The sequence below is a fragment of the Sebastes umbrosus genome, chromosome 16, assembly GCF_015220745.1.
Source record: "Sebastes umbrosus isolate fSebUmb1 chromosome 16, fSebUmb1.pri, whole genome shotgun sequence".
In the NCBI taxonomy this organism is placed as follows: Eukaryota; Metazoa; Chordata; class Actinopteri; order Perciformes; family Sebastidae; genus Sebastes; species Sebastes umbrosus.
Genome location: NC_051284.1, coordinates 6,230,673 through 6,252,151, shown reverse-complemented (window position 1 = coordinate 6,252,151; position 21,479 = coordinate 6,230,673). Strand labels below are relative to the sequence as shown.

Here is a 21,479-nt window from a genome sequence, read left to right as displayed (position 1 = left end):
CGATAATTTGCGATTAATCGTGATAACACAGACTTTCTGTAATACACATAACCTAGATGACATCATCAGGGTTATTGTCTCTGACTTTGGAAAGCTCCCTTCTTCACACAACAAGCTGATCAGTACTCTTTGTGATGAACTCTGTTCCATGAAGGAGGCCCAATATTTCATTTTCCGATTTTTTGTTTCAGGGTGGGAAATCCATTGAATGAAATACTGGACCCTCCGGCTACAGCATGACCGCATGTCACACAGCATTGAAATTCCTCTCTTGAGATGTTGTAATGAAGTATCCCCAGCTGCTGCCACTGCCGCCATGCTTTCTAAATGTGGAAACTGTCAAAAACTTCCCAAACTCAGTCTGGTTGTAAAAAGGGCTGCATTTAATCAATCAAATCCCCTGCTGATTGCGGCTGAAATTTGTCTTCCAGTTTGTACGCTCTCGTCCAGCCTCCCTGATTGAACATCAGACACTTTATTAATCAACCTGCATGAAGACTGAATGTACTGAATGTCTCTGAAGACATCCACAGCTGCGTGAAGACATTAAGAGTTTTGATGCGTATACGTCTGCGATCTGTATGGACGACCAGCAGAGAGAGGAAGCGATCGAACTCAGGCAAGCACCCAAGTCGGTCAAGCCTTGTTATCCAAGGGAGAGAAAAAAAAATCAATGTTCTCCCTTCTGAGTGGGCATGCTGCTCTGCACAGCGCTCACACGCTGCAGCGGTTTCACAAGTAGCGGGGCCAGGCTGACTGACATTTAACGAGTGCTGTTAGCAGGGCTGTGTTTAATTTAACTGTTAATCAAAAGTGCTTTGAATGCAGTGGGTTTTTTAACACTTTGGCTATTGACACATTTCCATGCCATCATATATTATTACCACTGCAGTTTGAAAGCATTTGACATGTTGGGCTTTGGTGGCTGTAGCGATCTACAATTAAATTAAAGTGGCAGTAGGCAGAATGTTCTTGGCATCATTGGACAAAAAATCCATAATAACGTTTCAGCATTTAATTCAAGTGATCTGAGAGAAAACTAGACTTCCGCACCTCCTCATGGCTCTGTTTTCAGGCTTTAAAAAACTCTAGCCCGAGACGGAAGTCTTTGGCCAATCACAGGTCATTTCAGAGAGAAAGAACGTTCCTATTGGCTGATCATTCAACAGAGGCAGCTGTCAATCAAACGGTCAAACTAGACAGCGCTGATCAAATATTGATCAATATTCTGTTACTGTAATGCCTGTTTCTCATGGAAAATATTTTCAGAAACATCTTGTAGTGTACTGTTTAGCTGTAAAATGAGAAAGTTTGCTCCGGCTGGTGGGCGGTGCTTGGTATTTCCTCAACTGATCTCAACATGGATGCTGGGTCACAAATTTTCTCATTTTACAGCTAAACCGTGCACTAGAAGATGTTTCTGAAAACATTTGAGGAGAGAAATAGGCATTGCAGTAACAGAATATTGATTCATATATGATCAGCGCTGCCTAGTTTAGCCGTTTGATCGGAGTTTGTGAGTGATTGACAGCTGCTCAGAGATGGCAGGCTCCAGCTCGGCTCTGATTGGTTGTTTTCCTCCGGTCTATGAAATCTTGCAGATGCCATTAGGAGCACGGGAGGACACCCAGGGACACAGAGACACTGTCTCTTTCTCAGATTACCTCTCTCGTGCGCTACGGTCAGGATATAGGGACCGTTTTATAAAAATAACTTTTATTAATCATATTTGCTCCAATCTCGCCTACTGTAGCTTTAATATGTTAATGATATTATACCAGTGAAGCAGTTTTTTCTTCCTTAATGTTGCACTTGAGGATGGCTGGTAGTGTGAGTGGGAAGAATGGACCGGCATGCAGGTGTTGATTTTCTCGAAAATATAAATGAATTTAGACCGGTCACAAAACCAAACAAACCATTCATAGGTTTATCACTTTGGGTCCTCTCCAGACAATTAGTGAGAAAGAAAAACTCATGGTACACAAAACACTGGCTTTCCTCCAATTTCCTGGAGAAAACACAACAGACAAACCAACCAGTTGGCTGTCTTCTGTGACCTTTTATACCCTGTCACCTGCTGTCTGTGGCCAATCTGGGAGGATCTCTGGAATTAGTTCCACTTCAACCCAGGTGGCATCAATCTCCACTCGTTTGGAGCCAATTGGTAGTCAAATGACCATACAATTTCAATCCAATGTACCCTCTAAAGAGGAATAAGCAAAATACACATAATGTAACAATAACAATCCCCTTCTTTGGAACTGACTAACATTACAGTAGGAAAAATTACCCACAAGGACATCTTAACTCCTTATCCTTAAAGGGTCAGGCAGGTCTGGGAATTAAAAGGCAGAAAACATATGTGAGCAGAGCGACTAAACACAAGTGAATTTCTCAACATCACAAGTTCACTCACTCGCTCATAGAAATGTTGAATAGATGAGCGAGTGATATGGAGAAAATAGGCTCCACGATACTTAACAACATAGCTTTTATTTGAATAAATATTACTTAGGGGCAATATGGAAATTACTGGGTTGGGGAGAGAGGCTGAATGTTATATTTATAATTTCATATATTATTATTAGGGCTGTCAATCAATTAAAATATTTAATTGCAATTAATCGCATGAGTTCCATAGTTAATCCTGATTAATCGCAAATTAATCACACATCTGTTCAAAATGTACCTTTATGGGAGATTTGTCAAGTATTTAATACTCTTATCAACATGGGAGTGGGCAAATATACTTGCTTTATGCAATTTATGTATATGTTTATTATTGGAAATCAATTAACAACACAAAACGATGACGATATTATCCACAAACCCTCACAGGTACTGCATTTAGCATATAAAATGGGCATGTCTGTAAAGGGGAGACTCGTGGGTATGCATAGAACCCATGTTCAGGTCAAGAGACCCCTTTGAAAATGGCTATGCCAGTTTGTCCTCGTAAGCTACTATGACATGGTTGGCACCAATGGATTCTTTTCTAGTTTCAAATGATGCTAGTAGTCCAACCTAGCTTTGAAACCCACAACAATGTAAAAAACGCATGTTGCATTAATGCCTTAAAGAAATTAGTGGCATTAAACTTAATTTGCGTTAACGCAATATTACTTTGATAGCCCTAATTGTCATTTATATAATATTATTTATTAAATTGCAAGTCCCTCCTAATGCTCAGGCTTACCAGGGCTCAAGCCCCAGGGCCCGATGACGTAAAAGGGCCCACAAGTAAAATTAAATTCACAGGGAGAAAAGAAAAAAGTTTGACTTTGGGTGGTAGGCTACTCCTGACTGAATGGCAATGGGACAGAGGCCTCTGCGCTATTGGGCGTGCACTAAGATGCAACGGCAGCGGGGGGTTTTAATGCAACACAACCTGCCAGGAGAGAAAAAACAACATTTTCTTGCAGCGGTATATCTAACTGAGATCTGTTTCTCTTACTGACTGACTGCTCGTCAACTGAAGGAGGTTTCTCAACATAGACTCTCTCTCCCTCCCTTTCACTCTGAGCTGGCTTTCACATTTTTGGTGACACAATTTCTGCATCATATATGTATGCTTCACTCTGGGTTTATAATGATTATATGACTTGTATTTGGTGATGCAACAGTCATAAAATGATGTTTGTGCAGGTTGGACCGGGCAATCATTGAGTCATGATGTTGCTTGGGGGGGTGTGGGAGGGCCTTGAAAGAGTCATAGCCCCGGGGCTCATGGTTCTTTAATGCGGCCTCGAACCCATGATTCGGGCAGGTTCGGGCCGAGCTTATTGGAAAATATCACGTTCCGAGGTAAGTTATTAATAACTTACAGAAACATTGTGTGCAATATCTCTCTCTCTCTTCACCCCACTCTGTCTCTTTCTCAAACACACACACACACACCCTCGAGCCGTGGTGCTCAAGTCTGCTTGTTTCAGTCCTGACAATTGTGTTACTATAATACATTAAGTTGTCGGCTTTGGGTAAAGTTTTTGTGGTTGATTAATCCGTATTTTTGTGATTCGGGTGGTATGGATTGGCCCTGACCTCCGCACCACTACTCCTCAGCATTATTAATCGTTTTTGGACCTCACCCTTGACTTAGACAAGACACTGCAACACCCTCAACCTAATTTTTCAAAATAGAGTGCTCAGTTGGTAGAGCTTTTTCCACCACTAATAAGTGAAAAAAGGCAAAAGCATAAAGAATTTAAGACAGTGTAATATCATTTAAAATGTTAATACATTTATGGAACAATGTTTTCTACATCAGCCACAAATGAGGCATCAGCTATTTTTAAATAAATGGAAATTATAACAAAGGCTGAAGTTAAATTATATTATTGGCCAACTTTATATGACACTGGAATTCAAATGTGGGTTTTTGAAAAATAGAATGACCCTTCTCTACTTTCCAGAAAAAAGTCAGACTACCAATAGTACTACTCCAATCACCAAAAAAAAAAAAAAGAAATAGCATAATTCTTCCCCAGCCCCTTAATAATTCGGTCTCACGAGAAGGCGTATAAATACCACGACATTACATGTACATTGCGTGTGTCATGAGTACGCATTTTAGCCTTTTCGCATGTCATTTGTATGCCACGCAAACGTCCGCAGTTAGGTTTAGGCAAGAAAACCACTTAGTTAGGGTTAGGGAAAAAGTCGCGGTTGGGATTAAAATAAGTAAGTTAACTAAGTAAAACACGTACGGAAACAACATAACACAACTACAGGAAACACATCAGAAACATCAATAACAAATTGTCACGTCACAAAGGTCACCAACGTAACTTACAAAACAAAACACCGGTAAACTACAGTCTTGAAATCCGGTCTCCGGTTAAAAGTCTGGTGTTTGTTGGGCTCATCCATCCACTCATAATCAGTCACTGACTCTTATTGTTGCATTCATACATTGATCCGTTTACATTGCAGTCAGTACAGGATACATGGCGTACAAATGACACGCAGAAATCAAGAAAGGCGCACTTATTGCATGCTAAACGCCTTACAACATTATCATGTCATTTATATGCCTTTTTGTATGAACGGACTAGATAATTTGTATACAGTCACTAAATTCAACAGCGTTGATATAGGAGTAGTGTTAATAGTGTAATTTTAAATTCATAAGACAAACTCGTTCTTCTGTGTGCTCTTGCATGAAGCAGTCAGTTACAAATAGCAAGGGATGGAATCATCAGTATCTAACAGTAAAGAACCACCATGGCTCTTGTAGTGGCCTGGCCGCTTTCCAACCTGGCTCCTGAGATTACAACTGTTGTCCTCCTGCTGTGTAGTAAATACAGGACACATTGTTCTCACAATGTATCCGATGCATTGCATACCTAGTAAAACTGGCAAATCTTTGGAGACTTTTTTATCACAGTTGTTGATACAGGAACATTTCTGAGACAAAGCTGCTGAGGTGGTGGGAATAATAAAGTTAGGAGTCAATACAGCATTCTAACACACGTCACAGAACGCTAAATGAGATAGCATTACTTTTCTATTATCTGTCATTCTTGTGCACATACTTCATACGAGGTAATGTTAGGTTTTGTGGTGAGTCAGTTAATCAGATCCACATTGTTGCATGCCCTGCCTCTGTGAATTAAATGGTCTGAACTACCACTTGAAAGTTTCGGGCAAAAGAGAATTAAAGTTACTGTCATACTGTACTTAACAATTTTAAAGAGTTTAAATCTCTTTAGCTTGTGAAGAGATTTGGCCTTGCACTGGTTCTTTATACTTCTCCATTCCAACACACTACATCCAACTTGAGACATTTTGTCGACCCATAGATTGGAGTCGAAGGAATCAATCTCTTGCATGAATGCACATGAAATGAAAGATTTGGTCTGCACTCCAAAAAGTCAGATGGGTTTTAGCTGAATATAGTTATAATTTCAGTTTGAATACTCACATAATGTTAACACAAAATAATTCCCCATGTCCACCAAGTTTGCAACTATGTCTCAGAAACTATGCCGTTTTCACCTTCTCCAATATGAATGGCAGGACATAGTGTTGAGTAAGGTATAAGCTGAGCTCCAGGGGTGCCCCTTTAAACTCCAGGCCCCATGACAACAGTTTAGCAACATTTCTGACTATATAACTAAATTACTGTAATGAATTACAACTTCTGGGTCCGTCGCATAATGTCATTGCTTGCCTCAAAAAATACTTTTTCCCATAGACTTACATTGGGAAAGAGACATCTACAAATCAGCGGATACTTTTTTTTAAAGGTAGACTAAATCAACTTCCCATTAAAAATACTTACATACCCCTTAAATCATGAGGTCCTAAAAGTAAGGCCTTATCTTCCTAGGTATAATGAACTGTCGTTTATGTGAGCGAGCCGAGACGAGTGGTCAGTGGGGTTGGGTATTGGTATTTGATACTTTTAAGGTATCGGCGGAAATAACCCAGTACCAAGTAGAATCGAAACTTCTCCAGTCAAACGATGGCCCGCTACCGCAGCAGCTACAGCCCCTACAGCTGAGATTGCCTGGTTGCAGCTAGCAGCTAACGGTGCTAACAGATTTAACAGTTTTAACCTGGATGGTGGGTGTAATGCTTACACAACAACGCAATAGCACCGCCGTGGGTTGGGGGATGGCGTTATCAGCAGTAACCACTGTTTGAACGCTGAGCAGTGTGGCGGCAATTTTTCTAGCCACTGGAAATGGAAATACTCTATTGGTATTGCTGGAATCAAAAAATGTCAACAATACCCAGCCCTGGGAGGCGGGGTTAAAGGAAAAGTTAGTGCTTAGCCCCAAGGATGCAGAAGATAGGGGTAATTGTATACCCGGCAGTCTAACTTTTTTGACTTCATGTGCCACTGAGCAACTTTCATAGGAACAAATGGGCTCCTGCCTCCAACACTGTATCCAGTTCTCGTTATACATCCATGCTTTGAATCTGTAGCTTGTTAAGCTCAATGCTTTTATTATAATAATGTATCAAATGACAATGTGAGGGGTCCTTATAGTGATAAACCTCTTCAATCACCTGAATCTGCGGCTCCCATCAGCTTTATGGAGCTTCATAGTGAGTTTTCAGCTCATTGTTGAGCTGTCTGGCCCACAACTTTACTGTTCTGGTGTATGAATGCCACTGTAATGCACAAAGCATTTAGCATGCAATAAGAACACCTTTCTTGCGTTTGGTGTGTTATTTGTAAGCCATGTAGTCTGTACCGACTGCAATGTAGATGCTCTTTGTAAATATGCTACTCTCAGAGCTAGTGACGTAGACTAAAAAGCAAGAAAGACTGCTAATGCGGGCAGGTGGGGAGGTGGATGGGTCTAATAAACACTTTTAACCAGGAGACCAGTGTTTTGTTTTGTAAGTTAGTGACATTTGTCATATGTTTTTGGCTGGACCGCAGAGGGTCAGCCCTACAACGCGAAAGTCTATTACTCAGTGATGAAGTTACACGATTGGTCGGCCGAGTGTTGGACTTTCCTCGTTGGCCATTGCTCTTTCAAAATGAAAGGCGGGAACAGTCCTTTATGCAAATGAGCCCGTCCAGCATGACACGTCCGACCCACAAAACTTGGACCAAGCTGTCCATCTAGGTGACTTAGCTCTAAAATGAAACGATATTCAGCAGTGGCATCGCCTATTTCTGCTTAAAATGTTTTCAGAAGTACATTTTGGTGGATTGTTTGGACGGAATAACAAAAAGTTCACAAGCAGCCCACCATGTTGTTTCCTGTTTGAAATGGCGAGCAGAAAAACCAGGGACCAATCAGGTGCATTCCACGATAGGGTATGCGTCACCGCTTGAAGGGCCCTTGAGTGAAGCAGCGCATCCCCTAGTGTCCTCGCCGGACTTGGTGGGCATGTACCGCTGGATTTAACATTATAGACATCACCACTGACTATTGTTAGAACAATTTAGCCACAAATTCACAGACTGACCATACACAGTCCAGCCATATACTCAATGTTGACCGAGTCTTATTCAGTGATGTTTGCGACGTGTTTTCCGTACTTATGTTGCGTTGTTTCAGTACATATTTTACTTTGTTTACATACTTATTTTAAGCCCAACCATGACATGTTTCCTACACCTAACTAAGTGTTTTTATTGCCTAAACTTAAGTGAGTGGTTTTGTAGCGTAGCGTACAAAATGTCACGCGAAAAGCCTAAAATGTGTCCAAATGACACAGGGAATGTCTGTGTATAATGTGCTATTTATACGCCTTCCCGTGAGACTAGGTTGCACAGATAACAAACGCAGTGATGCATACACTGAAGTGCACCCACCCACATATTTGCATTAATCTCACACACAAACACCTGCATATACTCACTGTCCTATAACTGCTTTCTTTGCCTGTCCTCATTCACCCCGAACAGGACAAAGTGATCCATTCTTTGAACGCTATACCCTTGAAAAGAGATAATTTGCTGCGCGCCTGCCAAAGGCCAAGTTTAATCCATCTCCTTTCCATTTGCACCGTCACCAGTAAGTTCCATTATTGCAGGTAATTGAGCTCATTCTGCCCTTGTGAAAACTCATTTGACTTCTAATCATAACCCGACTCCTCGTTCGATGCAGTGGGAGATGCTTCTCTTTGTTTCACTTGCGCCGCTGTTCTTGTTCACTTGAATGTGAGAAGAATTGCTTTCTTTTTTCTTTTCTTTTTTTACAAACTGCTATTATCACGATCCATTATCACAGCCATTATAAAGACACACGCCAGGCCTGTTTCTCCTATCTTTAAATTATCACCCAGAGACCATGTTTACACAAGCACTTCAGACTAATTGAGAGTACTTGCCCGGTGATGTAACATCTGTCGGCAGATTCTATGGTGTTCACAGTTATGTAGAGCAATAAGGCTGATATGATAACAAAGTCTCACATCCAGCACTTGGACACTAACTCTTTATGTAAAGTCGTGCCTCTTCAAAAGCTGTAAAGATGGCAGCTAAGGACTGTGAGATGTAGCCGTAGACTTTTTGATAATAACTGTAACCTTTACATTGCCTATCATATTTTTTTCTCCCCCAACAAACATTTTCTGCTACTGAATAAACATAATGAAACACTTGCAACCCAATCTAAAAGGTCATTCTAGCCATTCATAAATGCCAGGGGTATTAAGCACGTTAAAGGGTGTCAGAGCAGCCGCTGGGGGGGAGTCGGTGAAAGAAGGGCGCCATTCAGAAGGATAGACATCAGCCTCTTCAGAAGCCAAACTACCACAGCTATCAATTCAGGCCCGGGCACAAAGACGCTGTGTGTTTCTGTGGTCCGGTCTGGGCCGAGACGGCGGTCTGTAATGTTTGTTAGTCAGTAACAGCTCTCTTTGCAATCCTTTCAGGGGCGAGAGACGCGGAGGATGAAGCGGCGGTATAGCCGGCCGAGACTGCCATGAAAGTACGTCCACATGCTTTATTGCTAGCAATCTTCAAGCCCGTCACTGTCATCCATGAGTCTGCTCGACACTTTGAGCAACATTTGCAACATCTGTTGTGGCTTCAGAAAAAAATCACTGCTCTTTTGAGAAAGGCTTTTCTAATGTCTTTATCATCCTGCTGAAACATTTCATAAGAGTGATGTCGGCAATCGTTTCCTCCAGCAGTGAAACTGCTACTGAGTACATTTATGTAAGTACATGCACTTTACTTGTGTATTATCATTTCAAATAATCAAAACATTGCACGTTTCACTGCCACAGAGGGAATGAATTCCAAATCATCTGCCAACCAGCCAAGAATTACCTCCATTGTCATTGAATGTCTTGTCAGTCTGCAAAATGAGGAAAACATATTATAGATTTTACATATTATTATTTATTTATTTTATTTTAAAACCAGTTTAACCATAGACTGTGCATTTGAAGTGGACATAGTCACTGTGACGTCACCCATTGGTTTGTGGACTACCATTTTGAAGCCTTAGGGCCATCTTGGTTTTTGGCCGTCGCCATCTTGTTTTTTTGCAACCAGAAGTGACACAAGAGGGTGGAGCTAAGTACAACCGAACGCTGAATGAGACATTTTTAGGTGACCAGAAATAATAAACTTCCATAAACTGAAAACACACTGTGAAAGGGTTAAAGTTCTAATACGAAAACACGGACAACTCCCAGACCGGACAACGCCGTGGTAGCGACCTGTCAATCACAAGGTAGCCCCGCCCCCTAAAGCATCCCCTGCTTTATGGTCTATTTGACTCTAAATGGGACCATAATTTACTAAATGAACATCATGCTGTATTGAAAAAGACTTGAAACTAGCGATTGAGATCATAAACTCATGTTTACTATGTTTACTGAGGTAATAAATCAAGTGAGAAGTAGGCTCATTTTCTCATAGACTTCTATACAATCAGACTTCATTTTGCAACCAGAGGAGTCGCCCCCTGCTGGCTATTAGATAGAATGCAAGTTTAAGGTACTTCTGCATTTGCTTCACTTCTCAGACTCTGTAGTTGCCCACTGAGTTTAAAACACTCCTTCACGACATGCTAGTATGACATGGTTGGTACAAATGGTTTCCTTAGATTTGCTAGTTTCATATGATATCAGTATCTTGAAACTGAGCCCACTACAACCTAAAAATCGCAAGATGCATTAATGTGTTAAAGAAATTAGTGGCGTTAAAACAAATTTGCGTACACGCGTTATTATCGTGCTTACTTTGACAACCCTAATAACATTTTTTTTTAGGAAAAGCCACTCTTTTATCCGTCACCTCACATTCACATGCTCATATTTAAAAAAAGAAAAAATGAAATATATATATATATGTATATATATATATATATTTTATTTTTTTAATTATTCGCCCACATCAAAATGTGAGCAGTATGACCTTTACGTTCTAAGTACTTCTATTAATCAGGTGATGTTGCTTTCACCTTTCTCAGTAAAACTCTTATTCTCTTATAGTATCTATTTGAAAATGTAAAAACGCTGCCAGCATCACTGGAGAGGAACTTTAATTGATCCCCCAGTATCTCTTTTTATGCTTCTCCTCCTCCTATCTGTGGCCCAGTGTCTGACACAGCTTTGTGCACACTGTGATGACTGATGCATGGGGGCTCTTCAGCATCACTGGTGGATGAAAGACCGACTACCCAGGCTGGGATTGGCGCTTGACTAAGATCAGCGGGTGCCTTGTTTGCAAGGAGCAGTTGACGCCACAGGGCCACGCCGCATGCAGCGCCATGCAGGCCAAAAAAATTGTTCCACCTAAAAAGAGCCTTGTGATGGATGGGAGAGGAACATTGAGTGACACATTTTTTTGTTTTGCCAGTATGCTCAGTCTCTGTCAATGAGACAGCTATTGTTGCTGGCGGGAAGAGGAGCAATTTACTCGAGCTAAAGAATTGAGCAACAGTTTCTGGGATAATTTGCCTTTCAGTGAGGCTGAATCATGCGGAAAAAGTGAAGCTCAGCTCGGGTCAGGCGGGGCATTGTTCACTGATTATCTACTGGTATGTTCACTCGGTTATTTCATGGAGAACAGCTCAATACTATACAGTGCTCAAGGCTGTTTAAAAAGTCATACCAAATGGATCATGGGAAGTATGATGGCACGGTTTTTTTAAATAGAGCAGCATGATGGATGCCCCCAACCCACACACCACATACACATTCCTTATTGCTCAGGTAACAGCTGAGTCAGCGTACCTACAGTACAATCACACAATAACTATAGTATGTGCCACTATATTTCCAACCTAAATCCTCAGGCTCAAGAGGCAGCAACGCAAAGAAGTGGTCCTTTTAACACAACATATTTTTCCAAGAAGCTCTACTGGTTTCTCAACTGGCTGCAAAATAATTGAAATAAACATGTATTATTATTGTAAGGGTGTAAGAAAATATGGAGTATCGCAATATTATGTTTTGTGATACTGTGTCAGTTCTCAAAAACAACATATTGATTTTTAATTAATAATAGGGCTGTCAAAGTTAACATGATAACGCATCAACACAAATTCTTTTAACACCACTGATTTCTTTAACACATTAATACAACTTGCAATTTTTGTGTTGTAGCGGTCTCAAGCTAGATTGAAGCGGGTTTTTAAGCTAGAGTGAGGATACTGGTATCATATGAACCTAGAAAAAACCAAGGACGCTAAATTTTGGCGAGGAAAAACTGTCACGGCAATTTTCAAAGGGGTCCCTTGACCTTTGACCTCAAGATATGTGAATGAAAAAGGGTTCAATGGGTACCCACTAGTCTCCCCATGCAGTTTGGGGCAAGTCATAATCAAGTCAGCACACCGACAAACTGACAGCTGTTGTTGCCTGTTGGGTTGCAGTTTGCCATGTTATGATTTGAGCATATGTCTTATGCTAAATGCAGTACCTGTGAGGGTTTCTGGACAATATCTGTCATTGTTTTGTTTTGTTAATTGATTTCCAATAATAAATATATACATACATTTGCATAAACCAAGCCTATTTGCCAACTCCCATGTTGATAAGTTTATATTAAATTCTTGACACATCTCCCTTTAAGGTACATTTTGAACACATAAAAAAAATGTGTGATTAATCGTGATTAATCATGGACAATCATGCAATTAATTAACAATTAATCACGATTAACTATTTGAATGGATTGACAGCCCTAATAAATAGTTTATATGCAAAGATTGCAATATATTGAATCGTAACCCCTGTATCATGATACGTATCATATTGCCAGATTCTTGCCAATACACAGCCCTATTTAAAAGTGGGAACTCCAATGAGAAAAAAAAGAAAATCCTTAGAAACTACTCCAATTTATAGGCTACATTAACAAAGTGCAATCTTTGACGCCCCTCGGCAGCTGAGTGACACCTAGGTACTTGCTCATTTATTCCTCAGGGAGAAATTAGAGAGAGAGGAACAGGAACTGCAGAGGAAAGAAGACAAGCAGGGGACCCCACCAGTCACTATGTATAGCCCGTCGTTTTCATTTGCATTTTAAATTTACTACCCTGGAGACGTGCAAGACGACAGTCACATGACTGATGGAGGTGGATTAGTTAATCCCTATAGCACTGGCAAGCTATTGTTTACACTGTGAGTTTACAGAGCAATAATGGGGGCTCTTCTCATGTCACAGTTTGTACATCCTCCATCCATTTTTCCTTGTTATTTCCTTGTGTCTTAGCAACTCCCACCTGAGATGCGAGCGGAGGAGGCAAGGAAGAGACAAAATAAATAGAGGAAGTGAGGTGCTTCGGGGCCGTCATTTTAAAATGTCAATTAAATGTGAGGTGTGGCATATAGCTTATTGTCATGCCTCTTTTATATGTTACGGGTGCCGAAAAGACTTCCGCAAAGGATACACCTGTGCATCCTCGCTCATAGCTCCTGCAGCAAGCCTTCTCTCTCCACGAGATGCATTTTAGGAATTGAGACATCCTTCAAGATGGCACGCTGAGATTGATTTCAGGGTCACAGGCAGGAGGACAAAGGAGATGAGGAGGCACAAAATAGAGAAATGAGAAGAGTGGTGGGTGTGTGATCTTATTACGACACTGTTTTGTTTAGATCACAGGCTGTCAGATCAACTCCATTTCATTTAGTTTTCAAAAAAAAAAATTGTCATGGTTATATTTTGGTATAAAGTTGAAACTGAAATGATGACTGAACTAGGGCTGTCTATCACAATTAATCCCATGATTGTCCATGATTAATCACACATTAATCACCCATTTTTTGATTAGTTCAAAATGTACCTTAAAGGGAGATTTGTCAAATATTTAATACTCTTATCAACATGGGAGTGGACAAATATGCTGCTTTATGCAAATGTGTGTATATATGTATTATTGGAAATCAATTAACAACACAAAACAATGACAAATATGGTCCAGAAACCCTCACAGGTACCGCATTTAGCATGAAGAAATATGCTCGACTCATAACATGACAAACTGAAGACCAACAGGCAACAACAGCTGTCAGTGTGTCAGTGTGCTGACTTGACTATGACTTGCCCCAAACTGCATGTGATTATCATAAAGTGGGCATGCCTGTAAAGGGGAGACTCGTGGCTACCCATAGAACCCATTTTCATTTACATATCTTGAGGTCAGAGGTCAAGGGACCCCTTTGAAAATGGCCATGACAGTTTTTCCTCGCCAAAATTTTGCGTAAGTTTGAAGCCTTATTTAGCCTCCTTTGCGAAAAGCCAGTGGTTGGTACCAATGGATTCCTTAGGTCTAGTTTCATATGATGCCAGTATCTCCACTCTAGCTTTAAAACTGAGCCCACTACAACCTAAAAATCCCAAGTTGCATTAATGTGTTAAAGAAATTAGTGGCGTTAAAATATTTTTTTTGTGTTATCGTGTTAACTTTGACAGCCCTATTTTACATTGGAGTTAGTTGAAAGCCCTATGTATCTCATACAGATGATAAAGGGAGCCCCGGTGTGTTGGTATCAGACACCAAGGGGCACTGACCAAGTGTCGGTATTTGACAAGTTGGAGGTGAGAATGGGTTATAAAGACACGGGTAGGCCTCTAGTTTTGGTCTCAGTTTTAGACCCATGAAGAACTCTCGCAGGAAGTGATGAGATTTTAATAAAACTGTCTCCTTAGCATCTGTAGCAATATAACAAAGAAAGTCATGGTCACTTTCCGGTCCACTCCAACTGAGAAGTGACCTTTAAGAAGTTCTATAAAACACTACACTGATGAGCAGAGGTGTTACATTACAGCAAAGGATCTCAGATAGCAGACACTGACTCTCTGTGGCCATGCACTACTTGTCAGTAGTTTAAATACTGGTGAGAACTCTGACCACTCTTAAACTGCTGCATTAAATATTCATAACTATTTATCAAAACAATTTACCATTATCTTTCTCATCAGTGTGTGTGAGAGGCCCTGTCTGTCTTTGTGCTCAGCACCCACTTCATACAAGCAACAAATTGAGGCTTTGTTGCCACTGTTGACATCTAAAGGATAGCCTGCTTTGGGATTATATGGGCTCAACGCCTGAGGCTGTGTGGCTTCTTTTTTTTTGTTTTGTTTCTGTGTTCACATCACCAGCAAAAAGAAAAAACATAATACTAAGATATTGTTTTTTGTTTTTTTTTCTGGCACATATCGTCTATTGGGAGCAAAACTCAACATCTCAATTCATAATAACAATCCGCAGCCATCACTGCACACTGTGCATACTGGCTGAGACAGATCACAACCACTGGTTCATCAGATGGGATTAGCATGGATACAGCAAGGCATCCTCTAACACACACTCGGCTCCGCCACTGAACCATGTTTAGCTGTGGGCTGATTTGGTTTCTTTTACAGTTTTTCGGTGAAACCTGCTGGAAATTTTGCACTTGCACAAAATGCTCATCGGAGGCTCACAGCGCTGCATCTTTTAGCTCTCGTCTCATTTTTCTATTTTTGGCAGTTTTCCCTGCATCCGAGGATATGCTTGCCAGCAGCTTATTATAACTAATTACAACACAATTACACCACTTTATGTAATCATGTGGAACACGAGCCATGCAGTGCAACACGTCTTAGTTACAGTTAAAGGGAAGGATGCCAACTAAATGACTGTGTTTTCACTATAGGAACAATATAGACTAATATCTGGCTGGGTTCGGTGTAATCATAGATATTTGTCAACACATCTCTGTATTATAAAAGCTAAGAAATACGACTCAATGAAACATAATTTACCAAGGCACAACAACAATAATAAGTATTATTATATTTATTAATATTTTATATATATTTTTTTTAATCAAATGTCAAGAAAACAGTCATGGCATAATGAACACACCGCCATATGCATACAATCTGAGTGAAATGTTTACTTGTCTTATGCAATCGATACAGCAAAAACATCAAAAACAGCTATTAAGCAATTAAGCATAAATTTGGAGCATTATGTAACCTCATTCCCAACAAGCTACATGACATGGTTGGTACCAATGGATTATTTAGGTTTTCTAGTTTCTTATGATGCTAGTATCTCATTCTAGCTTTAAAACTGAGTCCACTACAACCTACAAATCCCAAGTGGTGTTATCGGTTAATGAAATTTGTGGCATTAAAACAAATTTGCGTTAACATGTTATTATTGCATTAACTTTGACAGCCTTAATTTGAACACATATTGATAACATTATAATTTACCTTCGCCCTATGCTCATTTTTTTACTGAATAGAGATTAAATGCATCATAATGTAAGTACAACAATACAATACAACCTCTGTTAACGTTAGCTGTTAGTTCCATCATTTAACATTTAACCAATCAATAGAAACTTGTGACCCCCTGCATGAGTATAAGACTCTCAAATGTATCTGCAATCTGCGAGTGACAGTCATTTGTGAAACAGGACACTTGCACCATTAGCGATCTGCGAGTACATAGTGCTCGCTAATTGCTGAAATTGTGAAATGGGCCCCTGTTGTTTTAGTGCCTGTATGTGCAGCAGCACAAAGTGCAAAACGGCTTTGTGAGGTCGTATATAGATTAGTGGCTGGGTGATGATTAATGAATGCACCAGCCAATCATATTGCTGGTCTCATCGCTCTGAAACAGCTGAGCCAATCACAGTGATGCATGGTACTGGAGCTCAATAAAGGGAGAGAGCTCCTCCAGGAAATGGTGTCGTATGCAGCCAAAGGCAGATGGTGTTTTCCAGTTAATTATTGACAACAGAAAGACATATAAAAAACAATGATAGTGTCTTGAAGCTGTTTATATGAAGGCTTCAATCCAACATTATTTCAGTCTTAATTCTATAATTGATAACTGAGTCAGAAACAGACCTGTTTCGGAGACATCTAACCTTATGACAACTTCTACAGTAAGACCAAATTGTCCAAAATCCATACTAGATACTGATTAAATATACAATATACACTACATACTAATCATTATAGTATATTATTTTATCAATATTTGTATCAATATACTTAACCGCTTTATACAACGCTTGATACAAAGCTTGATACAACGCTTGATACAATACGTGTGATGTCAGATTTCTCTTGAACACGATATCTCAGCAATGCCTGGAGGGAATTTCTTCACATTTGGCACAAACGTCCACTTGGACACAAGGATGAACTGAATATATTTTGATGGTCAAAGGTCATTGTGACCTCATGTCTGTCCCATTCTCGTGATAGCTCAGGAATGCCTGGAGCAAATTTCTTCAAATTTGGCCCAAACATCCACATGGAATCAAGGATGAACTGATTACAATTTGCTGGTCAAAGGTCACTGTGACCTCACAAAACACATTTTTGGCCATACCTCAAGACTTCATATGCTAATTACGACAATTTGAACATATGTCTAATAGGATAAAATTATGAAGTGATGAAATTTTCGACAGACACAAATGTAAACTGCAACTTGACTGATTGACAGTGAGGCTGTAATTCTAGCTGAGAGCTGTTTTACCACAGATTGCAATGTATTTAGTATATATATGTTTCTTTAGTTGTGAGTAGCACCTCCATTTCCTTTGTGCATTGCATTTTGGGAGAATAGTGTCCATCAACAGCACCCTCAAAACTGACCATATCAAGTATGCATGGATGGATTCAGACCAAGAGTTACAGACATATGAGAAGTTACGGTATAAAGTGTCTACTGGTGCAAAAATGTTTATGTTGGTTCCTTTAACAATGTAAACCTTGTCAAGGACAAAGGCAGAAGTGCGTTTTTAAACTTAACGTCCAACCTATGGTTGTAAATCGATTAAACACTTAATTGGGATTAATCACAAATTATTCACACATTTTTTATCTTTTCAAAATGGACCTTAAAGGGAGATTTGTTAAGTATTTAATACTCTTATCAACATGGGAGTGGGCAAATATGTTTGCTTTTATGCAAACATATTTGCCCAAAAAAAAAAAAAAAATATATATATATAGATATAGATATATATATATATATATTATTGAAAATCAATTAACAGCACAAAACAATGACAAATATTTAGCCTAAATTTGGAGCATTATTTAACCTCCTCATGCAAGCTAGTATGACATGGTTGGTACCAATGGATTTGTTAGGTTTTCTAGTTTCATATGATGCAAATATCTTCACTTTAAATGTAAAATTGAGCCTGATACAACCTCCAAAAGCTGGATTGCGTTAATGAAATTAGTGGCGTTTAAACGATTTTGCGTTATCGCGTTATTATCGCGTTAACTATGACAGCCCTTCTTCAACCAGAATCAACAAAAATCAAACTGCGTTGAGGTGTGTGTGTGTGTGTGTGTGTGTGTGAGATTTAAAATCTACAGAGAGTTGTACGGTGAAAAACATTTCCCCGTCTAATCTGCCATTTCTCTCAACTGAATGCCTAATAAACAAGCAAAAGAAAAAGGTTGGCGTTCAAAAGCAGCGCTAAGGGAACACTGTGTGCATACTGTAGGCTTGCGCTGACTAAGAGATGTAAACTGGCTGCTGTGAGACAAGGACGGCTCTTTGCAAAAGAACCCATCAACAGAGCAATCATCGGGGAGGACCCCAAAGGAGCACAGTGAGATTAAAAGACCTGCTATCAATTTATCAAAGACGCTGCTGAGAGGGAACTTCAACTTTAAAGCAGAATTGGGACATTTTCTGCCTAATGACTGCAATTTATAACGGAGCATGGACAACTCTGAAACTGTAATCTGGAGAGCCAATTATAACGAGCACTTAAAGTTGTGCCCACGTGGATTCACTTGTTGGTGGCGCGAGCGATTGTGCACCAAGAGATGTTGATATCTCCGGAGAATTCCAATCAAAAGAGCCACAGAAAGCCATACATGCTTCGTGTTCAGGGACATGGTGTAGCATACGCCAAAATGGAATTTAAAGGGATAGTTTGGGTGTTATGAAGTGGTTGTATAAGGTATCTATCCACAGTCAGTGTATTACCTACATTAGATGTTGGTCAAAATGCCTCCAGTTTGGAGAAACAGAGAGGAGTACCGGCATGGAAGCAAAGCAATGTACTGCTGTGGATGGGGCCGCCAACAAAACGGACTTTAACCACCTAAAAAAAATCGATATCAGTTTAAGTGTACGCTATATTTCGAAAATTTGTGCCGGTTTACCTTGCCGTGAGACATTTATACAGTCTTTGTCTCAGACGGGGAACTTAGGTCGTTATCCATGCTCTTGTCAAAGCAACCAGACTCCATTGAAAAAAGCAGTAATTTTACATTTCAGAACACAGGGGGTTGCTGGTCTAACGCTGCCTCGATCGGTTAGTTTGTTTGTGTCACCAAAGCCACACAATAACACGAATAAACTAACCGATCGATGTAGTGGTAAACCATCACCTCTGTGTTTTGCAAGGTAAAATTACAGTTTTTTTTCAATGGAGTCTGGTGGCTTTGGCGAGAGCATGGATGGATACAACGGCTTCAGTTGCCCATCGGAAAGGGCTGTCTGACGGCAAGGTAAAGCGGTGAAAATATTCTAAATATAGAAAATACAATTTTAGGTGGGCATTTCTTTTAGGTGGCTAAAATACGTTTTGCTGTCGCCCCCGTCTACAGCAGTACATTGCTGTGGTTCCGTATGGTAACTCCTGTCCGCAGTCTAATGTAGGTAATACACAGACTATGGATAAGTACCCCACTTCAAAACACCCCAACTATCCCTTTAAGGTGGACCAGATTGCTAACACAGAGGGAATAATGTTGCTTTTCGAACACGCTCAGGGTTTTCAGCATCCAGTTTTGTCATAACAACGAAAAGCAGAATATCTCATTTATTGTCTCCCTTTTTTCATTTCCCGCTGCTGCAGAATAAAAACAGTCGCCTATGTGTTGAAGCAATTGACCTTTTGGACCCAGTTTGGGTGACTCTCAGTCTTAACAACACTTCCATGAATAATAAGTGGGACTGTTCACTTTTTGACCACGGAACTTTTATCCAGTGTTTTTTTTTTTTCCTTCTGTTTGCCACAGTGACTCATTGCTTCAGTCTTGTGGTTTTTTTTCCACCCCACTATTTCTTTATTTTGCTCAGGGGCTTAAGAAGATAAGCTTTTCCAACCCCTCTCTAAATTACAGCTTCTTCACAATGGCGACATCCCCAGCAGAGCCTGAATGTTATCACTCGGCAGCGGCACGAGGAGCGCTCCATTTAGATCTCTGCAGCTAAACCGTTTTTGTTGCTAACCTTGGGGCTTGCTGCACACCGGCGAGTGAGAGGAGAGGCCTAACGGAGCCGCTGTCATCCTTTCACTGATAACTTCAGCAATGGCTGTGTTTTTTTTTCACAACATAGTGGGACGAATGTGCGGGTGGTTATGTGGGAGCATTTGACTATATATATTTGGAGATTACCCAACAACTGTGTTGTACTGTAGGAGTCTCATTAATGCAACACATTGAAATACTGTACAGTAAATGTGGAGAAGTAGGTCTCCAAATGTGTGGCTGTGTGCATAACTGGCTGCAGTGTGTGAATAAATGGAACTATATCAAGTGTTTCCCACACATAGGTTACACATCTGCCATAGTATATTAATGGCCTCGCCAGTTTATTGCAACCCAAAAGAACATGCATCAGTGCATTATTTCCAGTTGTGTTGATTCAAACAGAAGGGCATTGGCACATAGTAAGAATTAATTTTGTGTTTTGCAAATTAAAACACATTTGAATCACAAGGTATAATCATAAATTATATATATAGAAATATAATTATATTAGGGCGTGTCAATCGATTAAAATATTGAATTGCGATTAATTACACAAATTACCGACATTTTTTTATCTGTTCAAGATGTACCTTAAGGGAGATTTATTAAATATTTAATATTCTTATCGACATGGGAATGGGCAAATATGCTGCTTTATGCAAAAGTATGTATATCTTTATTATTGGAAATTAATTAACAACACAAAACATTGACAAATAATGTCCAGAAACCCTCACAGGTACTACATTTAGCATATGCTCAAATCATAACATGGCAAACTGCAGCCCAACAGGCAACAACAGCTGTCAGTGTGTCAGTGTGCTGACTTGACTATGACTTGCACCAAAGCTGCATGTGATTATCATAAAGTGGGCATGTATGTAAAGGGGAAACTCGTTGGTACCCACAGAACCCATTTCCATTCACATGTCTTGAGGTCAGACGTCAAGGGACCCCTTTGAAAATGGCCATGGCAGTTTTTCCACGCAAACATTTAGCGCAAGTTTTGAGTGTTATTCAGCCTCCTTCACGACAAGCCTGTATGACATGGTTGGTACCAATGGATTTTTGTAGTTTCATATGATGTCAGTATCTTTACTCTAGCTTTAAAACTGTCTCCGCTACAACCAAAATATCGCAAGTTGCGTTAATGCGTTAAAGAAATTGTCGGCGATAAAATGAATTTGCTTTAGCGCAATAATATTGCGTTAACTTTGACAGCCCTACTATAAATATAAAACCTTATCTTACTCTACAGCATATCACAGTATTCAGGTCCTTTACTTAATTAAAGTAATAACATCAT

At 40.0% G+C, this 21,479-nt stretch overlaps 1 protein-coding gene across 1 annotated transcript in view; it reads right to left on the bottom strand.

Annotated features, from left to right (window-relative positions):
* Positions 1-21,479, bottom strand: part of LOC119474606 (leucine-rich repeat and fibronectin type-III domain-containing protein 2) — a 176,455-nt gene that overhangs the window by 140,974 nt on the left and 14,002 nt on the right. The gene's annotated exons all lie outside the window — the stretch shown is intronic.